The sequence below is a fragment of the Haematobia irritans genome, chromosome 5 (genome assembly GCF_050003625.1).
Source record: "Haematobia irritans isolate KBUSLIRL chromosome 5, ASM5000362v1, whole genome shotgun sequence".
NCBI classification, from domain to species: domain Eukaryota; kingdom Metazoa; phylum Arthropoda; class Insecta; order Diptera; family Muscidae; genus Haematobia; species Haematobia irritans.
The window spans coordinates 61,519,785-61,533,101 of NC_134401.1; the positions used below are offsets into that span (position 1 = coordinate 61,519,785).

A 13,317-nucleotide genomic window follows, 5' to 3' on the forward strand; every position below is an offset into this window, starting at 1 on the left:
ATCTTTTCTTATAAAAACCCTATTTTGATGTAATTTTTCAAAATACTAATCCAAATAAGAGAACTGCAGAAATAGACGTACAAAATTCATACCAACCAATATTATGTAAATTTAACGTTATCTTAAACTTCCTTTTGTTACTTTAATGAAAAATGCGTCGAAAATTAGCTCGAGAAATTAAATAGATGAATTCCATTAGATTAGTGATGTGTTTTTAATCACAATAGACTTTATATTCGAATACAATCCGGTTCGATTAATACTAATTTTGATACTAACATATTGACTAATTATAAAATGATTGTATATTGTGAGTAATGCATTCTGTATAAATTAATTTAGCCTGGAAAATTATGTTTCGCCACAAAATCATTAAAATGTTGAGACTTTGTTTTTATTAAGATCAACCGGTTATAATTCGATCTTCATCACTACGATGAATATGACAAGATGTAACGACATGTGTTGCCACCTTATCACTAAAAACGCATGATAACTATAATAGTGTTATTAATGATTAATGAATACCTATTTTTATATAAGGCTTATAGAATAAAAAGAGCGTAATAGCTATCACTGGTTTAGAGTGGACGTTAATGATTTTTTATGAATAAGGCCGTAAGAATTTATAAAATGATACAAATTATTTAAATTTTGACGAAAAAAGAGCTCACTCTAGAAAACTTGCGAGTGTTCGAAAATATTTGATGTCAAACGTTCCGAAACGCGTTAGAATGCATTAAAAATCATGAAAAATTTTAAAATTTATTTAAATAAATTTGACAAACATTATTTCCCTCTGTTGGTTAAGCTACACTTGTAGTTTGGTCAATGCATGGTTTTAAGCTGAAATCAAAAACAACAAAATGTATTTATTTTTATTATTATCACATAATTTCTTAATTCACATCCAAAACACTGAATTCGCATCATACCTTAAGAAGTTATGCAAATTAAGTGCAACAGCTGTTGAAATGATGGACATCCGTCCTATGACAAGCCTATGTTAAATTCATCGCTTCTGCGTCAATTTTGCAACACTTCCGGATGCAAAAAGAACATTTTCACTACTTTTTTGGCGACGCTTTTTTTGCTGGGTAGTTCTACTGTGTGGTTAAAATAGTCATGATTTGGGGCAAATAATTTTCTGATTTACTTTTAATTTATTTTTTCTTCTATGAGAGGGTGTAATTTCGTGAGTTGTAGTTGAAAAGTACAATAGGGCATTAAATTTTCCTGGTTTTAAAAACGCTTTGTGGAAATCTCAAAATGTGGAGTATAATTTAGTTCAATTTTCGTACGACGTAGGTCATTCTTGCTATTAAACAGTTTACTTTTTTTTCTGTGTAATAGTTCACATTGAAAACTCTACGTTGAAGCGGGTTGATAATATATAGAATTTCAGGGGGGTTTGATGATAGATATATTTACGAGAAGAAAAATCTGAAAATGTTACTATCGGTTTTAAGAAATTTTCATGATCAGTGTGTCTTTATACCCTCAAGAAGTGAAATCGGTCTAAATGCAGGTCCTACGGTTTACGGTTTCTAGAAGCCTAAGAAGTAAAATCGGGAGATCGGTCTATATGGGGGCTATACCAAAGATGGACAGATACGCCCCATTTTCGCCACACCTATTTACGGTCCTAAAATACCTCTAGATGTAAAATTTCAGGCAAATCGGATTGAAGCCCTAGAACTAAAATCAGGGGATCGGTCTATATGGGGGTATACCAAAACATGGACCGATAGGTACCATTTTCGGCACACCTATTTCTAGTCCTCAAATACCTCTAGATATCAAATTTCAGGCAAATCGGATAGAAAATACGGTTTCTAGAAGCCCAATACCCCAAAAAGGGGTTCAGTTTATATGGGGCTATATCAAAACCTGGACCGATATAGCCCATCTTCAAACTTGACCTGCCTGCAAACAAAAAACGAATCTGTGTTAAATTGCAGGACGAGATATCCATTATTGAAAGCTGTAGTGTGATTACAACTGACAGACAGGCGGACATGGTTATATCGTCTTAGAATTTCTCCCTGATATAGAATATATATACTTTATATAGTCGGAAATCGATATTTCGATGTGTTACAAACGGAATGACAAAGTTATTATACCACCATCACCATTCTATGGTGGTGGGTATAAAAAGTAACATATGTTTCGCCAGCGAACCATAAACCAATGGGTTTAGTCTTGCGCGAATTTTATAGTGAACGTGGTTTTTGCAGAGCTTAAATTTTGTCCTGATAGTGTTTTTGGAAAAATATTACTCATACACACTCACCCACGGCCTCCCAGCAAAAAATCTTCCTAAGTCATTAATTTTCTTTTAGAGGTGATGTATAAAAATTCTTTATTTTACTCAGTTCTCGGGTATAAAATACAGTAAGGACAAACAAAATAATGAAATTTCCAAAAAATATTTAAAAATATATCTATTTCTCGGCCGACGTGGAATTTGCTGTCAAATATTTGCTAGCATAATTAAAAACGCCTTTACGTACACTTAGAAAAAAAGTGACCCCTTCTTTAACTAATTAACTAATTTTAAAGAAAGTTGAAAGTAATTTTCGTAGAAATTAGGAAAAATGCATTCTATATACTATTTGTTAGCAGTTTTCTATATTTATTTTTTTTTCTTTTTCGAATTTTCCTATATTTAACAAAATTGAATTCATATATTGAACTTTTCTCACTCATGTGGACAACTCTTACATATTTGTGGTAAACCTTTTACTTCAAAATAAGAACTGCTTACTTACGTTTTTAAATACAGTTTTATTTATTTATATAGGCACATATTTTTCAATAAACGACATGTGTTATCAATATATTTAATATATTTATTAAGAATCAACCGCACCGAAAGGCCTTGAAATATTAGTTTATTGTTCCAGTATTTCCTTCTAGTTTTAATCACCCAGAAAAATATGTGTTCGAAACTAAACGAAAAAAATGTTCATCAATTTAGTTTAGCCATTTTCTATCCATTAATTAAATTTCTGTTTAAAATAATACAATTTACTTGTTAAAGTAAAAAAATCCTAAACAGAAAGCGGTTTGAAATAGTTCATTAACTAGAATAAGGTATGGAATTTTACTAATGCTGATTTCCCCTCGTGGTATAAAACCAATATTTTTTTCCACAAAAGGTTAGCGTCACTGAATGTTACCTGATAAATGAAGATACCAAAATGAAGTGGTTGTTAGTCTGCTGGTGTTCTCTTTTTATAAAGTTGCTTTATACACCATCACGCACATTGATAGACTTATATTGATTTGTTATTGATTTTCAATAATTTTCAAAAAACGGAAAATTTACACTAAACATGCACACAAAAAAAGTGAACTCTCTCTTTCACTAAAGCCAATTTAACTTTATTTTAGTTCATGGAATTATTATGTTTGGAGAAAGTTTCATTTACTCTAATAATTTTTTGCGTATGTTAGTTAAATGAACTAAAAAACGGGAAAAAATTATCCTCAAATTAAGCAAAAGGATTTACTAAATTCGCGCTTCCCACAAAATATTTCATTATTTCTTTAAATTTGTAAATTTTACCAAAAATGCGTTCATCATGAACTTCGTATGTCACTAAAGACATTCTTGCATTTTTTAACTCCAATTTTTCCTTCAAACTACAAAATGTTCTTTGACAAGTGAAAAAAATTAATTATGTCTAATAAATTTTCTTGCATTTGTCGAAAAATATTTACTTATTTTTGTGATATCGGCGACATGTCAGCGTTTGTAATACTGTTAAGTTAAAATTTTCTAAAAATATTCAAAATTTTCTAAAATTGACCAAAAATTTTCTTCCTGGTGGGTTCACTGTTTTTTCAGTGTGAGTACTATGTTTTTGAGTTGAAAATCAATTTATTTTCGCGATTACTTTTCTTGAAATAATAAAAATTATAAATGAAAACTAAAATACTTCTGTAAAGTCTTGCCGAAATCTAGAGGAACAAGAAGCTGCGCACCAATTGAGTTCTGCTTTATATTGAACTGTTTTAATAAAGTAACCGTGAAAATTTCAACGCGAACATAGTACTGACCTTAATTTAAAACAACAAATATTTTATTTGTATTTTCCAAACACGATTCCAACTGAAACAGAAAACAACCCACGCGCAAACATATCGATTACATCGATAACAGGTAGATGAAAGAAATATAGGAAAATTGTCTTTACTCTCACAAGTGTGTTTCCTTAAGTTTTGAATGGATTGAATACTTCTTAGTACGAGTGAATTAAAAGATTTTTCTATGCTAAGTCTTATTCACATATATGATAAACTTTCTATAATAAAGAAAGTCAGATTTCAGATGTGGACCACATATCGTCCACATCCATATCTTCCAATTCGGGCTATAAAAACTGCCTGATCGGCCTCATTTTGGAAAAATACTGCCCGATGATGCCGCCAGCCCATAAACCGCACCAAACAGTCACTCTTTGTGGGTGCATTGGTTTTTCGACAATCACTCTTTGATTCTCATTCGCCCAAATGCGGCAATTCTGTTTATTGACGAATCCAATGAGGTGAAAATGTGCCTCATCACTGAAGATGATTTTCTCCGAAAATTGATCATCCACTGTTGCCATTTCTTGGAACCATTCTGCCCATTCACGACGTTTGGATAATGCATAATGTTCATCAACGACGAGCGTGAGAGGTGCAATTGTTGGGCACGACGACGAGTTGAGGTGGACGGCTCTTCAGCCACACTATCGCGAATAGCAGCAATATTTTCTGCAGTACGAGCTGTACGAGCATGCACTGGTGTTCTCACATCTTCTACAGACCCGGTTTGCTCGAATTTTTCCACGATTTTTGCGATTGTACGCACATTTGGACGATCAAATTGAACAAAAAAATCACGAAGTGCACGATATGCATTGTGATTTGAACGCCCATTTCCATAATAAGTCTGGATAACTTTATCACGTTGTTGGATTGTGTATCTCTCCATGGTTCAAATTGAGTAAGTCTGAAATAGAGAAATGTCAAATAAAATTCGGAAAAAAGACTTGGCGTTTAGGTGTGGTTCACATTCAACATCGGCCCTTACAATTTAACCACCAACTAAAACTAAATGGAAATAAAATGGGTAAACTAAATTGATTAACATTTTCCCATTAGCTTCGAAGACACTTTTTTGATTGTTGGGATACCACTAGGAAAAATTAAAAAGAATTTTATTTTTTGTTTGTCTTATTTTTTAATAAAATCCGAAATACTGAAATATCATCATACTTTAAGAAATAATGCGAAATCAATGCTGCTTAAAAAATATGAATTCTGCCCAATGACATGTCCATGTAAAATTTATTGCAAACATTTTCATACGCTTTTTTGCTGGGAAATTTTAACTTTTTTAATTTGTTTATTATGGAACTTGGTCTCATGTTATTGCATTTGAGACATACACCGAAAAAAAAGTTTACTATTTTTTATGAAAAATGAACTAACCCATAGTAAGAATGACCATGATTTGGCGCCAAAGATTTTTTTCATTTAGATAAGTTCATGATTTTCTTATAAATTAGTTCATGTATTACATCGTATTTTAGTTCATTATTACTATGCTGTGGGAAGAATATAGTTAAACTCATTCAAAATATTCCTGCTATCCGGAAAAATTAACAATTTTTTGGGAAACCTGTATTAAGAAATTGGTTTGAAATAAACTGTTTGTCGGTATAATTTTCAAAAAAGTAGAGAAATTGAGGAATCAAAAGTACAAAAAGCCTGTATACAACTAAGAAATTTTTCGTACAAAACAAGTCAATTTTCTATAACCACCAGTATTTTATTTCAAAGAATTATTATTATATTACACAAAACTATGGCTTATGATATACAACAAAGGAAATATTTTTATTAGTACGTTGGACGCATTTACTTGTCGGTAGTTAGTAATTGCTTCTTCAAAAGAGTAATATTCTATGTTATTAGGACTAAACTAATTAATTTAAATTTCCATGTTTTCTATCCATATGAAAGATATATGTGGCATAAGTTGCTATATTCAATTGAATTGTCCAATTTCATCGATTTTGGCTAACTTTTGTTGGGCGGATTTGGCTTATAAGCATCTGAAATTGCAAAGTTATACAAAATATAAGAAAAATATTATTAATTAATTAATTAATTCTATCGTTCATATTGATCTCTAACTTACGGTTTTCAAGAGTATTTCCTAGAGTCAATAAGGATATCAGCTTAATTAGTATTAAACAGTAAGAATATTCAAAAAATTACCATTACGAGACCTGTCTACCTGCAAGTGAAAACAATAATTTTTAATAAATTGAAATTTTGGTTTTATTAAAAACGGACAAAATACCGTTTATAGAAAAACTTACCACATTGAAAAATCCATCCAGTAGGTACATTATTGGAATCATATCCATGGACAAATGGGACGTTATTGAAATTATTCTCAGAATATATTTGAAATAAAAAATATTATAAAATTAGACATAATTTCCACTTGTCAGTATAGCATTTAGTATTTAAGGTGGATATTAAGTTCGAGTTTAGCGGCTAAAATTACAATTTCCATGATAAGTTTTCTTTAATAATCCATTATAAAAAATAATCTTTATAAAAAACTTGATTTGGGCTATTCTCCATCAAGTTATATTTAAATTTGTATCGAAGACGTATAATTTTAAACTTTGCTTAGTGATTTATTTTTAATTTTAGCGGCTAAACTCGAACATTGTACTCATCTGTAGGAATTGCTGTAACATAAAAAATATAGATTCAAAAAAATGGTTGCTTCTCAACCTGTGATCCAGATGTAGAATAAATATAAATCATCCTATTACCACTCATATTGTATATTTTTTATGTAAATCAATTTAAAATCCGCACTAATTTTAAACTAACATATTAACAGAAATATACAGTTCCTTAATCTGTTATTTGTATTTATCAATAAAAAGCGTTTTTGATTCCTCTAACATCACATCATTCACTTCTCAGTTTCTAAAATGTTTCGAAATAAATGTATTTTCATTAATAAACACCAATACCGCACGTACAATTTTGCAAAATTAAATCCACGTGTGCACTTCATAAATGCATCAACATAACTGAATGCAACAATAAAACTCAAAGACACAAATAGTCATAAGGGATACATACCTGCCGTAAAGAAAAACAACTCCACACACACGATCCCTTTCTGATCTTGCTATTGCAAAAAAACAACTCTCACCACAAAAGATACCAACAACACACAAGGAACATTCCATTGTCTCTAGAATCAAAACAACCAACAACAGCATAAATGACGCAATAACAAACACAAACAATCATACGAGATATACACAAAATGTCTCTAAAAACTCCCTCGCATGATGCACTCACATTTTCCAGTAGCACGTTTATTGATTAGCAGGAATTCTATCTATAAGTTAAGGTAAAATATATACCAAATCTATGAGGAATCTATAAAAATTATATACACCTGTCAAGGATTATATTAAATAATTTTTATTCTATTTTAACTAAAATTTTCAATGTGAGTAAAAACACTCCAACATATAATAAAAAGGGAAATAATCTGTAGGTAGTCATCGTACGAATCGGTAATGTCGTTAAGTTCATTTTTACTAATAAATTTTTTTTCCATACAAAATTTTGTCTTAGTAAATTGTCCACATTTGTAGTAAGATTTTTATATTGCCCATGTATTTTTATAATAGAATCAACGATGCATTAACTACTGTGTTGGAAATTTATTTAAGGAAAAATCATTTCCATTTCGTAGTTAGTGAACTAAAAAACATTTACTGAATTTTTATAAGTTTTGCTTTAGCTAAGTTAATTTTCGTTGTGGTTACGAAAAATGAACTATATTACAGTAAATTTGTTGAACTATGTGGAAGTCAAAATGGTCCTTAAATTTACAAGACACTTTTTTTTCTGTGTAGGCTAGCGATTATTGCTCGCCATATTCATCTAAATCAAAGATGTAACATTTTCAAACTTCTGTTACTGCAAAAAAACTAAATCGACTTAATACGTAATAAAATTATGGTATCTACGTATGTGACTTTTGCCACTTTGAGATGGTTATTGAATTTAAGAAAGAAGAATTAAAGAGTCGAGAGAGAGCAAGAAAAGTTTCGAAACAACTGTCAAATTATAAGAAAGCCTCAGACGAGACCACTTTCAAATGAAATTAAAATGTGCATTGCGCTCCACAAAGAAATCGAAACTTTAACGGAGCAATATTCAACATGTTTTCTCCTAGGAGGATAACAAGCACCAGTTAAAAGATATGCTTGCAGTTAAAACATCACACTCAAAAAAAAAAGTGAACTCACTATTTCACTAAAGCCAATTTAACTATATTTTAGTTCATGAACTTATTATATTTGGTGAAAGTTTCATTTATTCTAATAATTTTTTGCGTACGTTAGTTAAATGAACTAAAATACAGGAAAAAATTATACACAAGTTAAGGATAGAGATTTACTAAATTCGTATTTGCCATAAAACAGTTCATTATTTCTTCGAATTTTAAATTTTACTACAAAAGCGTCCATGATGAACTTCGTATGTCACTAAAGACATTCTTGCAATTTTGAACTCCAATTTTTTCCTTCAAACTACAAAATTTTCTTTAAAAAGTGAAAAAAATTACATGTGTCTAATAAATTTTCTTGAATTTGTCGAAAAATATTTACTTATTTTTGTGATATCGGCGCGATGCCAGCGCTTGTAATACTGTTTAGATAAAAATTTCTAAAAATATTCAAAATTTTCTAAAATTAATCAAAAGTTTTCTTCCTGGTGGGTTCACTGTTTTTTCAGTGCACAATGCCTTATATTGCATATGCAAATTTAAACGTGCGTGGAAAGTAAGACAGTTAGTGAAATTATCTTTACGAAAAACACAGAAGTTAATAAGCAAATCATAATTAACTTTTAGTTTTCTAATACACTAAAAAAAAGTGAAAGTTTCCTTTACTCTAATAATTTTTTGTGTACGTTAGTTAAATTAACTAAAACCGAGAAAAAAATATTCTCAAATGAAGCATAAAGATTAATTAAATTCGTGTCTTCAACAAAATAGTTCTCATTTTTTTTTAAATTTGTAAATTTTACCAAAAATGCGTCCATCATGAACTTCGTATTTCACTAAAGACATTCTTGCAATTTTGAACTCCAAGTTTTTCCTCCAAACTACAAAATTTTCTTCGACAAGTGAAAAAACTTAGTTATGTCCAATAAATTTTGTTGAATTTTTCGAAAAATATATACTTATTTTTATGACATCGGCGTGAAGCCAACGTTTGTATTACTGTTTAGTTAAAATTTTCTACAAATATTCAAAATTTTCTAAAATTAACCGAAAGTTTTCTTCCTGGTGAGTTCACTGTTTTTTTCAGTGAATCCACATGAGAACGTTCAATTGATTTCATTACATAATTGGTTGATTCGTGCAAAAATTGTATATTTGGGTATCAATCTCTAAAAAAAATACTCAAAGCGAAACGCATTACAAACATTACATGTTTATGACACATTTTTGTAATATTGGAAATTATATTATCATATTAAAATGTGAGTTTTAACGATGACATAATTCAGCACATTAACACTATAGAATCTCAATATGTCTTAACGTCATCGATTGTTTTCTTCACACACAGAAAATATCGTGAACGTCTCGCAACATACTGTATCAATCTAATAACTATAACCATGTGTTGTCAAAACAACAACCAACGTTCATGATCTGAAAAAGTAATGGTTACGAATTTGTAATCAGACATGCACGATTTTACTGTTAATACCAAACAAGAGCTATGAAGTCTTTTTTTAATCCTATTATGAATACTAAATAACACATTTTAATTTTTACCCCAAATTTATATTACAAATTAATCTATTTATACATCTAAAATTGTTTCTGCTACAGTAACCTAGATTGTCTCCTACATACGCGTTAACAGTCGGCTTTGCACATTGTACCACCGACGGAGTTGTCATAACAACGCCTAACGATTATTTCAAGACTTTTCGAGCCAAAGAAAACCAAACGCCGTCCATGAAATCGTGAACGCCAGTGGACGAAACCGTGGACATTCCATTTTAATTTTTCGTGAACACCCAGAAAAAATCGATAAACTTTTCAATGAAGTCGTTTTGTCTTTATAGTTAAGTAATTCGAATTAAAACTAGGTATCTTAACAAGAAAGGAAATTGTGTTTGGCTACAATCAATTCAAAATTAATGAAATTCTCTTTAAATTTGTGACCTTTTCTTTTTCAACACTTTATTCTCGTTTTTTACTTGAAACATAGCATAATTTCCACTTAAAATCGAGTCTGAATTTGGAAATTTAAGGTATTAAAAAAACGAATAAATTGTGTCTTAAATGTATCCTTACTTCACTTCCTTTGAATAAATACCAAAATGCTTTCTTTTTCAGTGTATATGTATAAATTAGGTTTTTAAACTGGAATTTATTTGCACGCGAATATATCGCAAAAAGGGAAGAAAATTCAATAATTCAAGTTTTCATCCTAATTTCAATTTTATAGAACCTAGATTTAGATTTAAAGCTAACAATCTTCTTAAAAATGTCTTAATATTAAAAATGCCGCATTATTGCCCGGAACCAAAATCCTTAATAGAAGGTCAAAATCTTTGAATGCAAGTAAGCTTTTTATTGACTGTATTAGTTCTGAGCTTCCTTGGTGGATTCAAATTATAAAAAATACTTCTAGTAAAAAATGTTTTCCTAATTTCAAAGAGACTTTATGCCAAGGATCCAAAATTCTCAAAAAAAGTAGTGGCTTATTTTTGAAGCCTTTTTATCTTTAATCCAAAGATTCAATATCACAGTAACTTTAAAGATTACGTTAGTTTACAAAATAATTATTTTTCATGTACATTTGATGAGATGTGGCTTTTCTTATGTATTCTGCTGAATTCGAAAACATTTTTAAAAATTTTTTTATGGAACAGTTTTTTACTTTTTCGTTCTTTTTTCACTAATCAATTTATATCTCGAGTTAGAAATGCCCGTAAATTGCGTATCCTAAAATTTAGGTTTTCATTGAGCTAAAGATACACTCAAAAAAAAGTTTACTTGGTTCCATAGATTTTGACCTTCCGTTAAGGATTTTGGTATTGATTCCAAGCCAAAGATGCGGCTTCCTTAAAATAAAGACATTTTTTACGGACCTCCCTGGATTTAAATCTAGGATCGATAAAATTAAAATTGGATACAGATCTCATTCATCGAATTTTTATTCTCTGTTTGTGATATATTAATAAAAGTATTCATGTACAATCAAATTCCAGTTTCAAAATCCAAATTATGCCAAGTACTTCAAAGTAAAAACTTTAAACCAAAGATGCAAATCCTTAAAATAAGTCTTAGCCTATATTTGAAGCGTTTTTATCTTAAATTTAAAAATTCAATATGTCAGGTGAGTTAAAGAATGTTTTTCTTTATTTTAAGGAAAATTTGCCTTACTTCAAAGATCTACAACTTCAACAGAGTGACACAAAATTTCAAGATTTGTGTCCTAAATTTAATGAAAAAAATTTTTGAGGCAAGGATTATAAACTTTCTTTTAAATAAAATGTCATTATTTTAAAGAATTTTGTTGCATAATCTTCGATATTAGATCAATATTTTTTCAGTGTAGAATCGGGTAACACTCACTAGGGAAGATCACCTCATGTGGTATCACAATGGACTGAATAGTCTAAGTGAGCCTAAAATAAGAAGCTGTCACTATACTTATTTTTTCGAAAAAAATCTTGTAAATTCAAGATTTGCTTGAAAACTAAAAATTTCCTACATTAGCCACCGTGGTGCAATGGTTAGCATGCCCGCCTTGCATACACAAGGTCGTGGGTTCGATTCCTGCTACGACCGAACACCAAAAAGTTTTTCAGCGGTGGATTATCCCACCTCAGTAATGCTGGTGACATTTCTGAGGGTTTCAAAGCTTCTCTAAGTGGTTTCACTGGAATGTGGAACGCCGTTCGGACTCGGCTATAAAAAGGAGGTCCCTTGTCATTGAGCTTAACATGGAATCGGGCAGCACTCAGTGATAAGAGAGAAGTTCACCACTGTGGTATCACAATGGACTGAATAGTCTAAGTGAGCCTGATACATCGGGCTGCCACATAACCTAACCTAACCTAACCTAACCTACATTATATATTTGTGGTGTTTTGGTTACAACCCCCGGCATACTCTTTACAAATTGAGTAAATTACTTAACAAAAGCCAATAGAGTCATGGACTTTGGTTTTATAGCAAAAAGAATTCAAGTACACAGAAAAAAAAGTGTCTTGTAAATTTAAGGACCATTTAAACTTTCACATAGTTCAACAAATTTACTGTAATATAGTTCATTTTTCGTAACCACAACGAAAATTAACTTAGCTAAAGAAAAACTTAGAAAAATTCAGTAAATATTTTTTAGTTCACTAACTACGAAATGGGAAGGATTATTCCTTAAAAAAAAATCCAACACAGTAGTTAATGCATCGTTGATTCTATTATAAAAATACATGGGCAATATAAAAATCTTAGTACGAAATGTGGACAATTTACTAAAAAAAATTTGTATGAAAAAAAAATTTGTAGTAAAAATTAACTTAACGACATTACCGATTCGTATAATGGCTACCTATAGATTATTTCCCTTTTTATTATAAAGTGGAGTGTTTTTCCTCACATTGAAAATTTTAGATAAAGTAGAATAAAAAGTAGTTAATATAATCCTTGCCGGGTGTATATCATTTTTTATAGATTCCTCATAAATTTGGTATATATTTTAACTTAACTTATAGATAGAATTCCAACTAATCAATAAACGTGGTACTGGAAAATGAAGTGAGAAATCATTGCATCATGTGAGGGAGTTTTTGGAGACATTTTGTGTATATCTCGTATGATTGGGTTTGTTATTGCGTCATTTCTGCTGTTGTTGGTTGTTTTGATTCTAGAAATGGAATGTTCCTTGTGTATTGTTGGTATCTTTTGTGGTGAGAGTTGTTTTCTTGCAATAGCGAGAGTAGAAAGGTACTTAAAGAAAGTACCAAAAAGGTATTTTTTTGAGCGAAAAGGTACTTTTTACTAAATTTCAATAAAAACTTCACTGGAAGATTTTTGTCAAGAGCTCCTTTAGACTGAATTTTAAAGAAAATAAAATATTTGATAAAATATTCTATAGAAATAAAATTTTGCAAAACATTTTTATAGAAATAAAATTTTGCAAAAATGTTCTATAGAAATAAATTTTTGCAAAA

At 30.1% G+C, this 13,317-nt stretch overlaps 1 long non-coding RNA gene across 1 annotated transcript; it reads right to left on the reverse strand.

Moving 5' to 3' along the window:
• Window positions 1–5,907: 5,907 nt before the first annotated feature.
• LOC142241209 (uncharacterized) lies at window positions 5,908–6,552 on the reverse strand. Its single transcript, XR_012723530.1, has 3 exons — window positions 6,384–6,552; window positions 6,200–6,298; window positions 5,908–6,113 (listed from the first exon to the last, which is right to left on the reverse strand). It is a non-coding gene; the product is annotated as an uncharacterized LOC142241209 (long non-coding RNA).
• Between the last annotated feature and the right edge of the window lie 6,765 nt (window positions 6,553–13,317).